Genomic DNA, 6,000 nt, shown 5'->3' with positions numbered 1-6,000 from the left:
ACACACTCTATCAGATTTGAGGGGGGTCAGAAAGGGGCCCAAAATTCACATCCGGACCCACGCCGAGAGTTCCTCTCCCAGCCGTGGCCGGGATCCAGACGGGAGGAGGGGAGCTGCATTTAATTGCTCATAATAGAAATTAGCATGGTGTAATGAACCCGTTTGAAAAGTTCATTATTTGCGGCAGTTCAAAAGGGAAGGATGACTTTGTAGTTGGAATTCGCCTGCCTCAGCCAAATCGCAAGAGGAAAGCGTTCTCAGATCTGCGTGTGCAAGAGCAAATGTTGACTTTATGCACATCCCCTTTGGTCTTAGGAAGGTTCCATTTAGATTTTGGGAGGTATATCGCCTGAGTTTTCATTCACCATCACTGCACAGGGCTACACTGGAAGTAATAACTTGATTTGCATGTCTGCAGTCGTCTAATGCACGGGAGAAGAGACAAAAATGGAAATTAGTAGTAGATTTTTGGAGCGTTCTTGTTGATCCCTTTGTCGTAAAATTTTAACAGTGTCAAAAAAAAACATGACTGGCCTCTTCCTACATCTGTCTATCTATATCTCTTCCTGCTGTTTATTGTTTTGACTTCTTTTAGCACGTTCTGATACTGTGGAATGCATTTAACAGGCCATGCCGTCAGCCCTGTGATGGCTTGACCTGCTCACCTCATAATGGCCCACCTCTGAGAAAACCAGCGGGCCTCCTTCTTGCTTCTGATCGAGGTCAGCTCTCCTCAAGGTACGTAGGACCCTCTCTGGGCATGGTTCATGTGATAATTAGCAGTGCTTTAAGGTGGTTTAAAAAGAACAAATGTGAATATTTTAGACTAAAACTAGGAATTAATATGTTTGTTGGTTTTATTACATACATTTTTTTTGTTTGTATTACAATACTACAATACCCAGCATGCACTGCAGTCACACAGCTCCAGGGTCCCACCCCAGGTGACTGTGAGGAGTTGGTGTATTCTCCCTGTGTCTGCATGGGTTTCCTCCGGGTGACTGTCTGTGAGGAGTGTGGTGTGTTCTCCCTGTGTCTGTGTGGGTTTCCTCCGGGTGACTGTCTGTGAGGAGTGTGGTGTGTTCTCCCTGTGTCCACGTGGTTTCCTCCGGGGTGACTGTCTGTGAGGAGTGTGGTGTTGTTCTCCCTGTGTCCACGTGGGTTTCCTCCGGGTGACTGTGAGGAGATTGGGTGTGTTCTCCCTGTGTCTGCGTGGGTTTCCTCCGGGTGACTGTCTGTGAGGAGTGTGGTGTGTTCTCCCTGTGTCTGCGTGGGTTTCCTCTGGGTGACTGTCTGTGAGGAATGTGGTGTGTTCTCCCTGTGTCTGCGTGGGTTTCCTCCCGGGTGACTGTCTGTGAGGAGGTTTGGTGTTTCTCCCTGTGTCTGCGTGGGTTTCCTCCGGGTGCTCCGGCTTCCTCCCACAGTCCAAAAACACACGTTGGTAGGTGGATTGGTGACTCAAAAGTGTCCGTAGGTGTAAGTGTGTGAGTGAATGTGTGAGTGTGTGTGTGGCCCTGTGAAGGACTGGCGTTATATTCATAAGGAATTTATTGTAAGGAATTACACTAAGTCATGAGCCGGCAGGTCATGACTGAAGTGTCCTTGAGCAAGGCACCTACCTCCTGTGGCTAGGGCCGATAAAGTGATTGTAATTCTAATTCTAATCTGATGTATTTGTGAAATCCCATGCGGTGGTATGAATATAGTCCATTCTTTCTGTGCCATTTCTTCACTCCTGATCTGAGCACAGGTGCCCTGCTTTTTCTTTAATTCTGAACCACAAAGTTTTGGCCGTTGGAGCTGCAGCTGCATCGCTCATAGGCCCCTGCCCCAGGCCCCTGCTATGGATAATGGGATAATGGCTTGCCACCCTTGCTCCCACTTGTGATGCTGAATAGGGCTGGTGTGTGTGTGTGTGTGTGTGTGGATGTGCAGGACTGTGGGAATGATGAAGTTTACAGATTTTACAGCTGCAAATGTCATTCATAGCTCCTCTTTTGACAGAATACATTGAAAGAAAAGATATATTATTTTAAATAGTAGTTAAGAAATTGAGTAAAAGTTTAAATGGATGCTAATGTTCACAATAAAACAGTTAACCTTTAACACACCTGGCGTGTACCCTTTTCTGATGATGTGTCTTGAAGGAAGGATCATTCACCTGATCAGATTAATGTTACAGGTATGAATCTGAAGACCACATCTGTATTTACCTCTCAGTTCTTTGTCATGGAACTGGAATAAATACAAAAATGTCTGTTTTATTTTAAAGCATGATGCATGCTGTGTGTTGTAGTCACTGTGGTGGTTTTAATCATTTCTTAAGTATACTTTAATTGTATGAATGCCATTTGATCACAATAAAAAGCTGACGTAACACTATAGAGACAAACATAAGCTCCACAGCATGTTCCACACGTTTTACAAGAGTCATGTAGAACATGCTGAAAACCCAAGCACTGCAAATTGCTAATTACCTCCTGCCGATAATGAGAGCTCCCGTTGATGGTCCAGGCATTAACAGGTATGTGTCTCAATTCGAGACGAGTTCCACGCAGCTCTGGGCAACTCCAACAAAAGCTGGGGCCAGGGGCCTTCACAGCGAGCCCATTCAGCCTTTCTCTGGGCCCCCAGTCTTCCTCCCAGTTCCTCCACCCAGCGCTGGAGCCCAGCTGGGAGCTTTTGACACAGGCCAGAGGCCTTCTGTGGACACTCTATTGCGAGGAACCAAGCAAAGATTTCCCAGAAACCTTTACTTCACTGCCTGAATGCCCTCTGAAAGACCCTTTATTCCAAAAACTCCCAATTAACCGTTCAATTCATACGACACCTGCTGAAACACTTCAATAGCATCCACTGCTTTGGTTGAAGGACCAAACAATGTGCAGCGATATCTGAATGGGTTTGTTTGGCGATGGCTGACTAGGGACTGCTGGACATTTTCTAAATTGACCAGAACCAAGACTGGAACGTTTTTTTTATTTACCTAAAGTACAAGGGACAATAAATGTTCCTCAGTAAACTTAACGTACTGACATCTACACTAAAGGCACTTTTCCACTGAACAGTGTCTACACACATTAACTCTTTTTCGTTTTTGCTTTTCCTTTAGGCAGATTTGCTCCTGGTACCTGGAACTGAATTCCTTTTTAGTGATTGCTCTGCTTATTGGCTAATCATGACAATATGCAGACATCCAGCACAAACTCACCCTCTGTAAAATCTCCAAGCTACAGCCAAGTTCACGTTCATTTTTATCAGACTCACAACAGCAGCTCGTAAAAGTATGGAATGGTCTTTGGAAGACATTCGAACTCTCCTTGGATCGGTGGCTGGCGAAAGAATCCAGTGTGAGCTTGACGTTGCAACAAGGAAGGAACAAACTCTACTGATCTGTCTGAACTCATGATGGAGCTGTGTTCAGTCCCAAGCAACAACAACAACAACAACAACAACAAAAAACAATGGCTACATATTGAGGGGAAATGTGATACTGGAACCAACCACGTACCAGGTACCAGCAAGCAAGCCATAGAGTCAAGTAGAGTAAGAACCATGCACAGTAAATTACTACTAATTTCCATCAGTTTGCAACCACTTCAGTTGAGTATTTGTTGTTATATGGTTTGTATTATCCCTATAATAAAGGTTTACAAATAGAATAGGATGCTCTCAAGTAGGGCGGCATCGTGGCGTAGCAGGTAGTGCCGCAGTCACACAGCTCCAGGGAGTCTGTGAGGAGTTGGTGTGTTCTCCCTGTGTCCGCGTGAGTTTCCTCTGGGTGACTGTCTGTGGGGAGTTTGGTGTGTTCTCCCTGTGTCTGCGTGGGTTTCCTCCTGGTGACTGTCTGTGAGGAGTTTGGTGTGTTCTCCCTGTGTCTGCGTGGGTTTCCTCCGGGTGACTGTCTGTGAGGAGTTGGTGTGTTCTCCCTGTGTCCGCGTGGGTTTCCTCCGGGTGCTCCGGTTTCCTCCAACAGTCCAAAAACACACGTTGGTAGGTGGATTGGCGACTCAAAAGTGTCCGTAGGTGTGAGTGTGTGTATGTGTCTGTGTTGCCTTGTGAAGGACTGGCGCCCCCTCCAGGGTGTATTCCCACCTTGTGCCCAATGATTCCAGGTAGGCTCTGGACCCACCGATACAACATACAACAGTTGTATAACTTCCACCCCTGCAGTCTCTGTGACAAAGCAAATCATCCAAGATCAGTGCCTGACCTCAATCCAAACCTCACAGCAATGTTCTGATATGTAATGTAAAGCTATTCCAGAAAACTGGAGAGTCTATTACTACAGAAAAAGACGGACATGCCCTTCGTTTCAGAAGACGTAGATTTAGGAGCTGAGAAGAAATGTCGGTTTCTCACCTTGTTTAACAAGGCATAAAATGAACTGGCACATTACTGTGTACACACGCCACTCTGCCAAAGAGTAATTGCTAAAGACACACCAGGGTAAAGGGATGAATGAAGTGCATCTGTGATTGCTGAGCCTTTGCGAATATGCCCAAAACAAACCGCAGTGTACACTGCCTCGAGTCAAGTCTCGGGGAAAGCTGAATGGTACACACGCTTCTTTTTTTTTTGTGTGTGTGCAGGATGCAGAGTTAATAATTCATGTGCTGACACCAGCCCTGAAAAGCGAAGGCTAAAAGAGGATATTGATGTGCCTAAGAGCCTTGCGAACTCTCTGAGGGATGTTTGTGGAATTTCCCAGAACAGTGAAGTAAATTCTGGGGGAAGCCAGGGATACCCTTGTTGTTTGCTTGAGAACTTGTAAGTCACTGGCAGCAGGAGTTCAGTTTCTTTCCTACCAGCTGCCAGAAGTGGTGCAAGCATAGGGAATACTTCACTTACAGATGCTATACCAACACAGTGAAGTTGGCAGATGTGCTAATACAAATACAGGACCATACGGGAGATTTCTTCCTTCATTTTCTTGCATTGGTACAGGTTGAAAACTCAAGTTCTGTGTCGCAGTGCCACCACCTGCGGTACCATCATGCTGTCCTGTGGTAAGTTAAGGCCTCATGCTGAGTGCACTGCCTGGACAGCTGGCGGATATTCTCTCTCTCTCTCTCTCTCTATCTGTCTCTCTCTCTCTCTGTCTCTCAGGACTCTTTCAGGAAATGCCTATCTAATAGAGAAGATTAGTGGATCTTCTGCCAGCTGTTGTAGAGAGGCCCTTGAGAGGAGCTGCGATCCCCTGCTGTGTTGCGTTCCCTTCGTTCTCTTCCTTCCAGAGACACTGGCTGGGTCTGATTCTTTTTGGACAAGCTGCCTCGCTCTGTTCTTCCGGAGGAGCTTCCTCGTCCCTTATTCAATAGATTTTCCAACTCCTGAAACGTGGAAGTGGACATTCTTTGTTTTGGAAAAGCTTGCTATCATCCAGAACATCTTTCTCTTTCAATGTGTTACCCATACCGCTCCAAACAAATCCAAGTCAAGAACCGATGTCTGAATGAAACCATCACGCTAGTCTTTTCAGGTAAGGCCTGACCTTGACGAGTGAACATATGCCACAGCACAATCTCCTGCAAGTTTTATGTGTGTCATCTGTTAAAGGTGTCTTCACTGTGTCTATGAGTTGAAAAAGATGTGGAACAATCTGACTGCAAAATTTATCTCTACTCCCCCAAAACCTTGGAACCTTCGTAAACAAGAAGACGACTACAGAAAAAAACCCTACTGACATATGGCCACAGCACGTTGGTGTAAATCTTGAACGACTGTTTACAGCACTTTGGGCCACTGTAGAGGGACTCATATGTAGGTATTTGCCATGTTTATGATCCAGGATGCAGGAGAGGCACTGTGTCAAACTAATAACATGACTGTCTACCTGCTGGTGGTCCTAGGCTCTTTTGTCTTCGTCCTAGATTCAGGAACCTAAGTTCACTACAGATTGTGCTTTTAGATACTTGTATGTGTTGGATTGCTATGTGATCATCAAATCTCAGTGTCTGATCTCACAAACATTTGCCCTGAGTGATACCACATTGTCCT

This window comes from Hoplias malabaricus, chromosome 5, assembly GCF_029633855.1.
Source record: "Hoplias malabaricus isolate fHopMal1 chromosome 5, fHopMal1.hap1, whole genome shotgun sequence".
Classification (NCBI taxonomy): Eukaryota; Metazoa; Chordata; class Actinopteri; order Characiformes; family Erythrinidae; genus Hoplias; species Hoplias malabaricus.
Note: the sequence above shows the minus strand (reverse complement) of the source record.